This window comes from Haemaphysalis longicornis, unplaced genomic scaffold (genome assembly GCF_048455015.1).
Source record: "Haemaphysalis longicornis isolate Haplotype H1 unplaced genomic scaffold, Haemaphysalis longicornis Haplotype H1 scaffold_8, whole genome shotgun sequence".
Lineage (NCBI taxonomy): Eukaryota > Metazoa > Arthropoda > Arachnida > Ixodida > Ixodidae > Haemaphysalis > Haemaphysalis longicornis.
The window spans coordinates 168433733-168449123 of record NW_027526445.1 but is presented as its reverse complement, the minus strand read 5'-3'; positions in this window follow the sequence as shown (position 1 = coordinate 168449123).

Genomic DNA, 15391 nt, shown 5'->3' with positions numbered 1-15391 from the left:
CCTCCTCGGCGGCCCGCTTCCTCCACCGACCGGGCGGGGGCAGGATCAGGAGCTGCGACTTCTGCGGCGAACACCGAAGGCCCGTGCCCGAGAGCGCGGCCTCCACGGCGTCCACCGCCGACTGCAGCCCGGCCTCGACGTCGCCGTCGCTGCCGCCCGTTGCCCAGATAGTCACGTCGTCCGCGTAGATGCAGTACTTGATGGCCGGCCCGAGCTCCTCCAGTCGCCGCGCCACCTCGATCATGACTAGATTGAAGAGGAGCGGCGAGATCACCGAGCCTTGCGGGGTCCCCACGCTGCCCAGCTCGCGCTCCTCCAGCTTCGCTCCGCCGACCTCCAGCCGCGCCGTGCGCCGGGACAGGAACGAACGGATGTACTCGTAGGAACGGCGCCCCAGACCGAGGCGCGACGCCTGAGCCAGGATCGCAGAGTGCCGCACCTTGTCGAAGGCGCTCTGCAGGTCCAGGCCCAGAATCGCACGATTGTCCTTCTTCGGGAGTCCCCCGGGGGGCTCCAGGACCTCCCGCTGTAGCAGTAACATGGCGTCCTGGGTGCCAAGCTTCGCGCGGAAGCCCAGCATCGCGTCCGGGTACAACTCCTCTTGCTCCAGGTACCTCTGCCACCGGGTGTTCAGGACGTGCTCCAACACCTTGCCCACGCACGACGTGAGCGAGATGGGGCGCAGGTTCTCGATGCCCGGCGGCTTGTTCGGCTTCGGTAGCAGGATGGTCGTGGCCGTCTTCCACTGGCGCGGGAGACGGCCGCTGCGCCAGCACTCGTTGAAGTACCGGGTCAGCGACGAGATGGCCGCATCACTCAGGTTCCGGAGCGCCTTGTTGGTCGCCCTGTCGGGGCCGGCGGCCGATCGACAGTTCAGGGACTGCGTCGCCTGCCTCACTTCCCACTCCTCGATGTCTCGGTCGAGGGCGGGGTTCGGCGGGCCCGCGTATTCCGGGTGGTCTTCGTGCGGGGTCGAAGGGAGGTAGCGCTCGTTCAGGCGCTTGTGCATCTCTTCTTCGCCCAGCTGCTTGGTCGCCGTGTGTAAGATCTGCGCCATGCGGTTGCGCTGATATTCCTTGCTCTTGCTCTCGTCCATTAAGTGGCGCAACAGCTTCCACGTGCCTCCGCGGTGGAGCTGTCCGTCGGCCTCGCTGCACAGCGCGAACCACTGCTGCGCGCTCAGTTGACGGCTGTAACGCTCGATCTCGCGACCGAGAGCCGCCACCCGCTTGCGCAGCGTGCGGTTGTGGCGCTGGAGCTTCCAGCGGCGCTGCAGCGAACGCCTGGCCTCCAGCAGGTGCGCGAGGCGAGGGTCCACGCTCTCCGTGTCGTTCGACGTCTCGATCTCGGTCGTCGCGCCCTCAGTCGCGGCCACCAAGTCAGCCGTCCACTTCTCCACGTCTTCGACTTCGCCCAGCTCCGCGTCCCGGAACTTGTGCCAGTCGGTCAGTCGATGCTTGATGTTCGTGCCGGCGCCACCGCCGTAGCCACTGCCCTCGCGGGGATGGCTCAGCGGCACCGTCACCTCCACGATGTAGTGGTCGCTGCCCAGGTTGTGGCCCGTGTTCCGCCACCGCGCCACGCCGCCGTCAGGCAGGAGCGCGAAGGCGAGGTCCGGGTTGGTGTCCCGAGCAGTCGACGTCCCTATGCGCGTCGGGTGCGCCGGGTTCGTCAGTAACGTGAAGTCGGCCTCGCTCGCGTCGTCCAGCAGGCATTTGCCCTTGGCCGTCGTGCGCGTGTAGCCCAACTCCATGTGTTGCGCGTTGAAGTCGCCGCAGACGATCGCCGCGGCGTCTCCTCCTCCCACTCCGTCTCTCCCGGACTGGTGGACCGCGTCTCTGATCTTGTGCAGCAGGGTCTTGAACTTCTGCTTGCCGTGCTGCGGGTTGCTGTAGACGTTCGCGACGAAGACCGTGGTCGTCGTCGTCTTCCTCCCTTTAGCGTTCTTGTCTCGACCTCTGCTGTTCCTGCCGGCTAGCACCAGCTCGGTGACGCAGAGCTCGATGGCGGTGTCCTTGTTGCCCAGGAACTTCTCGTGCTTGATACAGGCGATGCCCTTGCGGACGAACGTGCACACGCCCTGCGCCGCCCCCTTCCCGCATGCGCGGGCGCTCGGCGGGCTGGCGTGCGCACGGTAGCCGGGCAAAGTCATCACCTTCGGGTCTTCGGCGTGCGTTTCCTGCACCGCTATCACGTCGGGAAGCTCCGACGGATCCAGCGAGCGCAGGTGCTGCTGCAGTACTGCCTTCCGACACCGAAAGCCGTTGGCGTTCCAGTGCCAGACGCGTAGCACTCCTTCTCCACGGCGACCCCCCATTATGGCGATGGCAGTGGAGACTCGGATGCGTTGCAGTAACGTTGCACGGCGGTGTCGACGAGCGCCTGCAACCTCTCGGGGCTAATTTGCTGTTGGATCTGCTGTTGGAATTGCTGGAACTGCTGTTGCATCTGCTGTTGCAGCTGTTGTTGCTGTTGCTGCATGACTTGGGTGATCTTGTTGAGGAGACGGTGCTCGAGGTTCTCGAGATTCTTCCCCCAGTAGTTTGTGATGTTGGTCAGTTGACGGATGCGGTTGTTCAGGCCCGCGTAGCCCAGGGGCTGTTTCGCGGCCGCGGCATCGACCGCAGTCTTCGCCATCGCTGCCGACGACGTCGACGTCCTGGCAGCGGCGTCCCCGCCATCGTCGTCGCTTGCGCTGAACACCTCCTCGTCGTCTTCTTCTTGGTCTTCTACCTTCCTCCTGTCCTCCCGCTCCGTCTCCTTCTTCTTGGAAGACGATACGGTTGCGGTGAATTGGAAGGCCCTTGACGTGGTCGGTTGCGGTGACGGTGCACCCGAGGTAGAATCCCTCGTTACAACCGCCATCGCCGGCTTCTTCTGTTGTTGTTGGACCGCCGCAGTCGTTGCGACGGCTGGGCCCGGGCTCTTGCCCGCCTTGAGTTGCGTGATGGTGTTGCGCTGCTGATTGATCGTCAGCTGCATCGTGTTTATCTTCGCTTATTGGCGCTGCATGGCTGCGCGCATTTCTTTCATGGCTTCCCGCATCTCCTCCATGGCTGCTCTGTGGTCTTCGTCGCTGCTGCTGCCTCCGCCGCCGCCGCTTTTATTGCCAGCGCGGCGCGACGTCGGGCCGGAACTGCTGACGCCTCTTCCCCTCGGCGCGGACCTCTCTCTTTCCCATTGTTCTGCTCTTGTCGCAGCTGCAGCCGTGCCGCCGGAGCTCTTCTTCCCCGCTCCCTGCTGCTGCCGCCGCCGCGATGCGGAGCGCTGCCGTCGCGGCGCTGCGGTCGCAGTCATCGCCGCCCCTCCGGTAGTGATGTCGGCCCACGTGGGGCCGCCTTCTCCTGGTGTCAGTTTGCGCCAATCGCGGCTCTCCGCCCTGCTCCCGTCCCTGTGGTTCCTCTCCAGTTTCCGGAACTCGTCCCTTCTGGAAAGTCTGACCTTCAGGGCCGGTTGCAAGGGCGCCGGCGCCATCTTGGTGGTCGTTCGCTCTTCGGCCTGCTGTCGGGCCCACTGCCGTTTCTTGATCTGCAGCGGCGTCTTAAATTTGTTCTTGCAGCTGCCGGCGCCCGTAACGTGCGCGCCGCCGCACAGTCTGCATCTTGGTCGGCAATATTCGGCGTGGTCCGCGCCCGGATTTCTCCTGCCGCAGGCGAAACACACCTGGGCGTTTGGCGTAGGACACACGTCCTTTCTGTGCCCCACCTGTCCGCAGGTCTTACAGACTTCTCGGTGTTGGCGGTACAGGGTGCATTTGGTAATAAAGCCGCCGTACTTGACGTAATGCGGCACCTTTTGGCCTTCAAACAGAATCACCACCGAGGTGGACCCACCCAGGCGGTGCGCGGCCATGGCCGTGGGGTTGTGAGCATTGACCACGCGGCGCCGGATGTCTTCCTCCGATTCCTCGTGGCCTACGCCGCGTATAACGCCGCGGGACGTGTTCTCGGGGGTGGCCCAGTACGCGTACGTTTCGTACATCACTTCCCCGACTGTGATCGCTCGGGTCGATCCGTACTGGTTAGCCCGCTTCTCACTGGGCGTACTGATGACGATAATATTTTGGGCGGCATTCGGGGACACAGAATCCTCGTCCGCCTCCTCTTCACCGACTCCCGCCGCGGCGAAGATGGCTCCCCGCAACGCAGTCATCGGTGTTTTAGCGATAACCAACCCGCCGCGCGGCCGGACGACCACGCGGATCTCGTCGCGAGACGCGAAGCTCGGCATGCGAGCCGCCCTCGCCATCTCGGCATTCACCTTAGCGGCGAACTGAGCCCGCGTGGGCTGCTGTCTTCCGACCGCGCGCGCGTTGCTATTAGAATTCGAAGCTGAGCCCAAGGTGCTCGGCTTACCTGGTTGCGAGGAGCCCTGCTGCGACGGGGCTCCCGATGCCTTCAAATTCTTCTTTGCGCGGCGGGAAACCACTTGAGTCCACCCGGCACACAACACCACAGAGTCCTCCCCACCTTCCGCGTCGTCGGCGAGTGTCACGGCGGCGGCGGCAACGGAGTCGTCGTCGTCGACGCTGGCGGCACCCCCGGTAGCGGTCCGGCGAGAGGTAGGAGCAGTAATGGCGACCGTCTTCCTCGCCGCGTTGCCTGCGTCGTCGCGGCCGGTCGGGTCGCGGCGACACTTGCGAGTCGGATCCGTCGTCGTCGTGGCAGCGGGCGTAGTGTCCATTTCTTGGAACTCGTTGTCTTCGTTCTCCATGGCTCCGCGAAAATCCGCGGAGCCCGCCGGGGCGAGGCGCGAGGCCTCCCCGGTAGCGGCGGCGACCGTACACGTGGCCGCCGTGGCCGGTGTCGACGTTAGGCTTAGTCGGGCCGGCCTCGCCTCACACACGAAAACACTCGCTAATTCGCCAAAAATGGGCGAAATGGCCCAAACTTGGTGTCCACGGGTTCCGGAGATCAAACGGAACACTCACGTGTCGAAGTGGGCCAGGTGGGGTGAGATGGACCGCCGAAATTTGGCATATTTCACGGAGCCGATGCAAGGCACGAACGCTCGCTCCGGCGACCGCAGCGCCCCCCTACACTGACCGAGGTTGAGCGGTTTCGCGTGGCTCCTGGAGAGCCGTGCTGCGCATGCCCGTAGAGGAGTGACGTCACACGGCGCACAGAACGTTGCTCGCTGCCCGGCGTCTCTCACACGCACCACGCGCACAGTGTCTTCGCCGACCTCCGTTCCGCACGTGGCGGCCCGGTCCACTTGATGATCATGCGAGGGGTGGCCGGGTGTGGAACCGATGGCTGGTGCGTCGCAGCAACACCGGCGTGCGCCTCTGGAACCAGCTTAGCTCTGGGGCGATTGGTGACGCGGTGCTGGAGCCGCTTGACAAATATACATGTGTCACATGTGTGTGTCATTGAAGCAGCATTAAGCATGACAGTCAAGCTAATCCTAGACAACCAGCAAAGCTAGGAATCACCAGCTGAACCTTAGCTCACGCTACGTACATCCCGGCATGGCCGAGCTAAGCCACTCCTAGTTTTTATTGCTTATTTTGACTTTTATTGTGTTGAGAAGTAACTACCGAATGACGATGAGTATAGGCCACATACGAAATTAAGTCAGCGCGGTGCTGTATATGTTTGGACATTGCTCAGGAAATCAGCTGCCCATACAAACCACAAGAGAAAACGGCCGCAAGTGCTTCATCATTCTTCACTTGTGTAGGGCTCGCTATTTCACTTGGGTCGCATCGGTATGTTAAATTTCAAAGCAGGGAATGGCACAGAGCGGCTGACGAGCACTCACAAGGTTTGCTTGAGAGATGTCCACCAGCTACAGAACTGCTTTTCCAGGCGTCATCGCGGTCTTGTTCACCTCCGAACGCAAGATAAACATCGGCATATGAATCGTTTTTATCGGGAGATGATGAAGATGAAACGCTTCGTTTTCTGGTAGAGGCGCCAGCTATTGATCTGTTGCCGAGACCGAACGCCATGTTTTCACTGAGAAATCGCGCTTCTGCCTCATGAGAAAACAGAACCCCAAGTGCTTGCATCTGGTGGCTCACCCGAGCTGTTCTTGTACAAAACACTTGAGATCTGAGCAGATACATGTCTCAGTCAAGATATTCCCCCGTCAAAATGGAAAGAGCATTTCTAGCAAGAAATCATAATTTCCTGCTTGATTTCTGACTCGATTATTAGATTCTAGCTGGAGTCGACAGTATCTAACTAGAAAAATTCCTTGTCTAGCTAGAGACGGTTATTTCCAGCTTGCTTTTTTTTCTTCAGCTGGACTGAAAATGTTAGCTTAAGTAAATCTGAATCCAGCTAGAAATAATCTAGAAACTGAATTTCTAGCCAGAAATTCTACTATTTCTGGCTAGAATATTTCTGGCTAGAGGACATTTCTGGTTAAAAATTCCAGCTAGAGAAAAACACATTTTCACCTGGATTACTTCCTTTTTGTTCGCGCAGTTTCCTTGACACTGGTTCATGAAGGAAAAAATAGAGCAGAAAAATTGGCCGCACATGTGCTCGCTTCGCTTTAGATGTCGTCGAGAGACAATAGTCTTGTGCCGCCAATGCAGCATCCTAGACTTGTCTTGGCATATCTTCGCGTCTACATCTGGAACTTCATGACCACTGACCACTGAAGGGCGGAAAGCCGTATCAACTGGTGCCGTTCTTTCCAGCGCGTAGGTGATGATGATGATGATGCTTAGTAGCTTCCCCTTTGTAACGGGGTGGCGTTGCACAGCGGTCTTAGTCGCAACGCCCCTGTACAATCGCCTCGCCAAAAAAATACAAACAAAATAAATAAAAAATAATGTCAAAATAAAAAGAAAGTACTTTTACGAAATTTGTGCGGAATTGCTTCCCAGGGCAACTGCTAGGTGGCGGCACCATATCCACCTCGGAGGGCTATTCCTTCCGCCAGAGCTCCGCGTTTCGCATCCCTACAGGGCTTAAATTTGATTTGTCATCTCAGCACAAAAATAATACATTAGGGTCTTCAAAATCAATCCTCCGTGTATTTTTATATTAACACTGCAAATACCACTTATGTAATGATGTTGTGCCTCAGATATGCGTGACGTTGTTTTTGATCAAAAATGTTTACAAGTAGAAACACAGCCACCAGGGGCCGAATTCTCTGAAACAACGGGGCGTCGCTTTGAAACGACGGGGTAGCGCCATGCAAATGCATGTTTTCTGGGGTCGGGGCCGTCGCTTTGAGCTGTTCCAGGACGGAGAAGCCCTGCAGAAAAGCACTGTGGCAAGGTCACGAAGCGACAAGCGAAGCGGCGGGGGCAGTGGGTGTAGGCTTCCCCGTCCTGGAACAGCTCAAAGCGACGGCCCCGACCCCAGAACACATGCATTTGCATGGCGCTACCCCGTCGTTTCAAAGCGACGCCCCGTCATTTTAGAGAATTGGGCCCCAGATCTAGATGTCTGGAGTGAGTGAGGGAGTGAGTGAGGAAGTGAGTGAGGGAGTATGGAGGGATTTAAATGGAAAGTGGAGAAGAAGTCAGACACGTCACAGCTACAAACAACTTCTTTCGTTGCCTAGGGGTTTACCTTTTGGAGCGCGTGTCCACAATTCTTTGCGGAGATTTCAACTGCGTCCTTGATAGTATGCGTGATGTACGCGGGCCGGGTCAGGGACGACCGACGTGGAACGCACGCGAACTTGGGTTCCTAGTGAAAGACTTTCACATGGAGGATGTATGGCTGCTCCATTGCGGGAATTATTTCTCTCCCACGTGGAAGCGCGGTTTCTCAATGTCCCGACTAGACAGGTTTTATATAACTCCAGACCTAATCACCGCTGTTTCAAACATAGGAGTAAATCAATTCCCTAGTATGGCCGGTTACATTTCCGACTATTACACAGTGTTCCTGTCTTTATTTACAGGTCACCGTAGACTTGATGGCGCCCGACACTGGAGGGTTGATACTAGAATACTGCAAGATGATGTTGCTTTATTGTGATTCAAAACAGATATTTCTTCTTCCCTACCGGTCGTAGTTAGCATACAACACTGGGACAGTTTAAAATCCATATGGAGGCAACTAGCTCAAACAGTTGGCAAACAAAAAAAGGTCCGTGACACAGCTGAGCTTAACAACACGCTCAAGCGTATCCGGATAGTTAGATATGATAAAGCACTAACGCCTTTAATGAGCGAATATCTTGGCATCCTTAGGGAGCGGTACAAACGCCAAATAAATGAAACAATGCAACCATCCGCTTCCTACAATATTCATGGTCCTTGCAACGGTAGTTTAGAAATTCAAAGATTTTTGGCGACGCGTAAAGCTCCAGACATTATAGAGTGTGTGCGCTGCCCGGATAACACCATCTCCACAGAGCCATCAGCTATAAAATCAGGGTTTCTTTCATTCTTTTCCAAGGTCTTTGCAGGAGATTCGCTCGAGGTAGATGAAAGGCACATGGTAGCACAACTATGTTCTGCTTCAAATTCCCTACCTCAGGTTCCACAAAGCATACACTCCCAAATACTGAAGGACGTAACCTGTTCCGAGCTCTACGACATTTTAAGAGAAATGAAAACCGGATCGGCGCCTGGTCCGGATGGTTTGCCAACGAAATTCTACAAGCGTTGCTGGCCAGAATTAGGCTCTTCCTTAGTGCAACTTATAAATTCAATCCTAGCAGATCAGCAGCTTCCAAACTCGTTCAAGAGAGGCCGTCCCTAATCTTACTTTTGAAAGAAGGAAAAGACCCCTTTCTACCGAGTTCTTACAGACCAATAGCCGTTTTGAATTCGGAATACAAGATTTTTACTTCCCTTTTGGTGTCCAGAATTAAAGCTCTTTTTTGGCCGGACCTCCTCTCACTCCAACAGGTTGGCTCGGTCCCATACAGAAATATTTTTTCGGCATTTAGCCTAACCCGAGACATACTAGCCTATGCGCACCAAGCTGGTATTGCTGGCCTGTGTGTCTCTTTAGACCAAAAACAGGCATTTGATAGGGTCAATCATTCATACCTGCTTGCCATATTTCAGGCATATGGGTTTCCCCTGAATTTGTTCAGCTTCTCCGAGAATTGTATGATAATTTATCCAGTGACCTGGTCATTAATGGTGTGGTACAGGGTGAAATTGCAATTCATAGAGGTGTCAGTCAGACAAGGATGCCCCTTGACGCCACTTGTTTTTGTCTTATGTCTAGACCCCTTCATTAGAAAACTCATTGATAATCCCAAAATTAGGGGTCTCCCCCTGCCCGGACAAGGCTCGGTTAAAGTGTCTGCGTACGCAGATGACGTGACTATTTTTATCCGGGACCCTGATAGCCTCACGGCTGCGGGGGACTTCGAGTCTTATGCTCGACTTTCAGGTGCCGAGTTAAATGTCACAAAAAGTTCTGTCCTCCCTCTGGAAAACGCTACACTCGTCCCCATCCATAACTTAAAAATAGTTCGAGACCTCAAGATTCTCGGCGTCAGATTTACCGAAGAAGGTGTTTCTCCAGACATGTGGCCCTAGTTAGTTGGTGATATTCAAAAGAATATTGCCAGGGCTAGGTCTTTCAACCTCTCTTTTTCGGAGAAATCGTATCGGATTAAATGCGTTTTTCTTGCTAAATTTTCTTTTGTCTCCAGGATTATGCTGCCTCCCAATCCTGTTACGCACAAAGTGTCCCGCGGCATTTTTTCTTTCTTTTGGGATGGAAGCACGGAGCGTTTAGCGAGGGATGCCCTGCGCCTCCCACGCCACTCTGGGGGTTATGTCTACCTTGCATCGACCTCATGAGCCAGTTGTTGGCCCTTAGAGTCGTCTCTTCACTTCTCAGTAATGTAGGAGCTCCGGGCAGACCTTTGATCCTGTACTTTCTCGGTCCTTCTAGACGGGCTCTTTGTTTAAGTCTGGCCAGAAACCTGCACCCCAGTGCAGCTATCCTGTCAAGACTCTTAAAGGCCGTCATTACTTTAGCTAAGGAAATTCGTGCACTGGATGCTGATCTCGATTTTGTGAATGAACAACCTGCCCGGCTGTGTGAAAACATAGTTACTGCGAGATCGGGCAGACGTGTGGATCCACCAGATTTCCCCTGGTTACGGCTGACTTCAGGTAGGCTGCCCAAGGACGCCAAAAACATCCAGTGGCAAAAAGCGTGGCGAATTCTTCCCACAAAAGACAGATTATTTCGCCGGGGAGTAACACAGAACTCTTCCTGTCCCAACTGCGGTCAACCAGAATCCACGGCTCACACTTTCTCAAGCTGCAGTGTTGCGCGTTGCTTTTGGCGCATCATACACCGTGCCGCTCCAAGTTTGGGGCTTGCACGGTATCAACTGAGAGAACAGTGCCCTGACACTCCCCTAGGCAAACTATTCGTAGTAATTGGCGTTTATATACTATGGCGTAATCGCTGCAGGGCTGTAGCACAGAATCGCAGGCTACGTATGCAGTGGCCCCTGCTTTCCTTTTTCAGACAACCCCTCGTGACCTTTCTGACGGCGAGTTGACCCTTTTGGGTGAGGAAGAGTTTCTCCGACCCGGTTTATTAAGGTTTCGAACAAAAGGATTATCATTCATGCCAGTTTTCTAGACCTGTGTCCTTAGGGATTTTCGTTGTAACAAGTGATTTTGGTGTTAGAATTATGTGTTAGTGCGGTACAGTACCCGTTGTAACATAAAACCAAACCTGTTCTGTATATTGCTGCATTCTTGAAGCGAATGTTTTTGTATCATTGTTTACCACGCATGTTAATCTTTTGGTTGTAAGCAACTATAAATTGTTTGTATTGTGAGCTTTGTTTGAGGCTACAGCCTGTATGCCACCATAGGTAGCAATTGCCCACTATCATCACCACCGGCTTGAGGTGATAACTTCTTCATTTCCTGTACAAACTCATCATCATCGACAAGCCCGCTTCTTCAGAGATCATCATCAGTGCTGGGGCCTGATCGCCATCTTGCGTTCTAGTCGACTCGCCTCCGAATAAAGGAGCTACGAAGCCACGGTCTGGTCGCCTGCTATCTACGGCCTCACAAGTGGTGGAGCTGCAACTCGATCCCGACCTGTACCTCTCCTTCGACACCCCTGGAGCTCCGTTCCGGTCGCCGCTTGCCCTCGGGACCAATGCCCATGTCGCAAGATACTCCCAGTGGCGCTGTCTCAGCGCCCCTGCACTGCATCGTGACCAGCCCCCAGCGCGACCCGCCCCACTTCTATGGTCTTCGGGGAGAAGACGTGGAGGAGTGGCTGGACAGTTACACCCGCGTCAGCCAGTTCAATAGGTGGGATGATCACAACAAACTGTTGAACGTTGGCTTCTCTCTTAAGCAAGTCGCTGAGACATGGTATTTAAACCACCGACACGACTTTGCCGACTGGGCTGGCTTCACTACGGAGCTGCGAAAGATTTTTGGCTCCACTAAAGCTCGGAGCGACAACGCAAAGAGGATACTGGATGTCCGCAAGCAGCAAGCTAACGAGACCTATACCTCGTACATCGAAGATGTTCTAGCACTGTGCCGCCGCGTCGACAATGATATGCAGGAGTCCGACCGTGTCCGTCACATTCTGAAGGGGATCGGCGAGTTCGCGTTCAACGCACTTGTCCTTCAGAACCTGGACACTGTATCTGACGTGATCTCTACCTGTCAGCGTCTCGACGAACGTCAGTCGATCCGCCTTCCACGGGACATGGCGTCTACTCATCATCTCGGAGACGAACAACAACTTCGTGCGATGATTCGCGCTATAGTTCGCGAGGAAATGTATGGCGACGTCTCTCACTGCACACATGGTGTCCCCTCAACATCTCCTGCTCCTGGCCTTCGCGAGATGGTTAAAGAGGAGCTTGCCGCCATGCCGGTGCTATTGCCTCCTGTTCATCCTGTGGCTCCTTCAACGCCGTCTTACTCTGAGGTCGCTGGACGGACACCCCTGCCGCTGTCCCAACTCACGACTCACCCGTCGTCTGGCTATGTGGCGGCCATGCCTCGTGTGCCGAGCTCGCCGCCCTACTTTCCGGCCCGCCAGGATGCCGCCATCAACCGCCCCGTGTGCTACTATTGCGGCATTCGAGGTCACGTCTCCCGGTTTTGCCGACGTCGCCAACGGGATGAACGACGTGGCTACGCCGCCTATGAACGCGAACACCTGGCGCCGAATTACTACGGCTACCGGCCGCGTGCGTACCTGTCGCCTTCCCGCCGTTCCCCGTCTCCGCCTCAGTCGAGCGACGTTCCCCGCAACTCCCGTGGACAACGACCCCGCTCGCCTTCACCAGGTCGCCGCTCGGTATCGCCTCTTCGCCCTGCGTCTTACGTCTCCGACCACCGCCCGGAAAACTAGTTAATGCAGTTTTGGGAGGGAAAACTGCATCTCCTGCGAATCTTACAAGTCCTCCAGAGCGTCCGTCGAACTTGCTGTCTGTTTTAGTGGAAGGTGTTCGCATCGATGCCCTAATTGACACTGGTGCTAGTGTTTCAGTCATAAGCGCGGAATTGTGTGCACGCTTACGCAAGGTACGAACACCATACAACGGACCTTCTTTACAAGGAGCCAACAGCAGTGTGATTAGGCCCTCCGGACAATGCACGGTGCGGGTTTTCATCGGTGCCCTTCGCCATCATATTCCGTGTGCAGTGTTGTCTCCCTGTGCTTATCATTTGATTTTGGGTTGGGATTTTCTGTCTTCCGCCTCCGCCGTCATTTCTTGTCACCAACCCCAAATTGCAATGACAGATACTGAGCATCCCAGCATTTCGGAGGTGCAACCTACTATGCACCTAACAGCCAGTGCCGACTGCGTTTTATATCCAGACCAGGAAACATTACTTTGTGTTCGTTCGGCGCAGATCAGGGACGGTGACGTGATGATAGTTCCATCTCCGCGTTTTATGTCCAAAGGAGTCGTCATCGCAACGTGTCTCGTACGATTCACGGAAGGCTCGGCGACGCTGTTAGCTACCAATGCCACTTCCGAGCCGATTAGGCTCCCCGAAGGCACCAACGTTGCTTCTGTTGTGAATGGAGAAGCCGTGTCCCTTCTTCCCCTCTGCTCGGTATTCCCTGTTTCACGGCCTTCAAATTCTGGACAATCACTTTCCCCACTGGCGGCCACTATAAGCACAGACCTCACAGAAAGGGAAACACAACTCCTTCTTCAGCTCCTGGAAAAACACAAGGACTCCTTTGACTGCTTTTCCAGCAAATTAGGACAAACATCCGTGGCAGCACATCGTATTGAGACGGAAGGGACACAAATCGTTCGTCGTCGCCCGTACCGCGTGTCTTCGTCGGAACGAAAAGTGATTGAAGAAAACGTTGGGGACATGCTTCAACGCAACATTATTCGTCCGTCCTCCAGCCCGTGGTCTTCCCCCGTCGTCCTGGTGAGGAAAAAGGATGGTTCAGTACGTTTTTGTGTCGATTATCGGGCTTTGAATAAGATCACAAGAAAGGATGTCTACCCGATGCCGCGCATAGATGATGCGCTCGACTGTTTGCAAGGCGCTCAATATTTTTCGAGCTTGGATTTGCGATCTGGCTATTGGCAGATCCCCATGCACGAGTCTGACAAACAGAAGACAGCGTTTGCAACTCCAGATGGCTTATACGAATTTAACGTAATGCCTTTTGGGTTGTGCAATGCCCCTGCTACATTTGAGCGCATGATAGACACAGTCCTTCGCGGCCTTAAATGGAAGACATGCCTATGTTACCTTGACGACATCGTAATTTTTTCGTCGAGTTTTTCTGAACATCTCCTACGACTTGATGAAGTATTGACTAGTCTGGCTAACGCCAACCTGACTTTGAACACCAAAAAATGTCACTTCGCCCAAAAATCTATCAAGGTTCTCGGTCACGTCGTCAGCAAGGATGGTATCCGGCCCGACCCAGACAAAATTTCCGCAGTCGCCAATTTTCCTCGCCCCCAACACCAAAAAGCCCTTCGCAGTTTCCTCGGTCTAGCATCATATTTTCGTCGTTTCGTCCGTAATTTCTCCACTCTGGCTTCGCCCCTCAACCAGCTACTGCATTCCGGAACCTCCTTCGTCTGGACTGATGACTGCGAAAAAGCTTTTGAAGACCTCAAGCAGGCACTTACTTCCGGACCAGTACTATGTCATTTCGATGACACAAAACCCGCCATACTCCATACCGATGCTTGTAGGCAAGGCATCGGCGCCGTTTTGCTACAGCGAGATGCCCAGTTGCGTGAACGAGTCGTAGCTTATGCGAGCCGCTCTCTGACACAATCGGAACAGAACTATACAATCACTGAGCAAGAGTGTCTGGCGGTTGTATGGGCTGTACAAAAATTCCGGCCATATCTCTACGGCCGACATTTCACGGTCGTTACAGACCATCACGCATTGTGCTGGCTGTCTTCATTGAAGAACCTGTCTGGGCGACTTGGTCGGTGGGTGCTGCGCTTGCAAGAATACGACTTTACGGTTACGTACAAGTCCGGAGTCAAGCACCTCGACGCAGACGCGCTTTCACGGTGCCCGCTCACGCAGTCGTCGGACGACTTGGTGACACCCACCCATGAGCTCCACCTGCCCATTGCACCCATAGATGTCACGTCTGCTGATCTCCGCGACTTGGTTGCCCGTCAACGCGCCGACAGCTACTGCCGAAACATAATCGATCGGCTCACCGGTTCGACGCAACCACCTAATAGCCGCCTACGTCGGCAACTACGAAATTTCCGGTTGGTTGATGGCGCGCTTCACCGTATCAACCACCACACCGATGGTGCCGGATGGGTTCCAGTTGTGCCTCGTTCCCTTCGTTCAAGCATCTTGCAAGCTTTCCATGATGACGCAACCGCTGGCCACCTTGGATTTCACAAGACATACGAGCGCATTCGAGGTCGCTTCTTTTGGCCGGGACTGTCTACCAGTGTCGCCAAATACGTCGCCTCCTGCCCGCCATGTCAACAGCGCAAGAGATCTACGTCTCCACCCGCCGGTCTATTGCAGCCGGTTCCATGCCCAGCTACACCGTTTGAAGTGGTCGGTATTGACCTTTACGGTCCATTGCCTATGACGGCCACTGGTCACCGCTGGATCGTCACGGCCGTTGACCATCTAACTCGCTACGCGGAGACGGCTCCACTTCGTTCGGCCAGCGCTGCTGACGTCGCTCACTTTTTCTTGCACAATATCTTACTTCGCCATGGCGCACCTCGCGTCCTCCTTAGTGACCGGGGCAAGAGCTTCCTGTCGCAGGTCCTCTCCGATGTACTTCAAGCTGCTAACACCTCTCACAGGATGACATCGAGTTACCATCCTCAAACTAACGGACTTACGGAACGCTTTCACCGCACTCTTTCCGACATGCTCTCGATGTACATACAGCCTGATCACAGAAATTGGGACACTATCCTACCTTTTGTTACTTTTGCCTTCAACACCGCAGTTCAACGCACCACA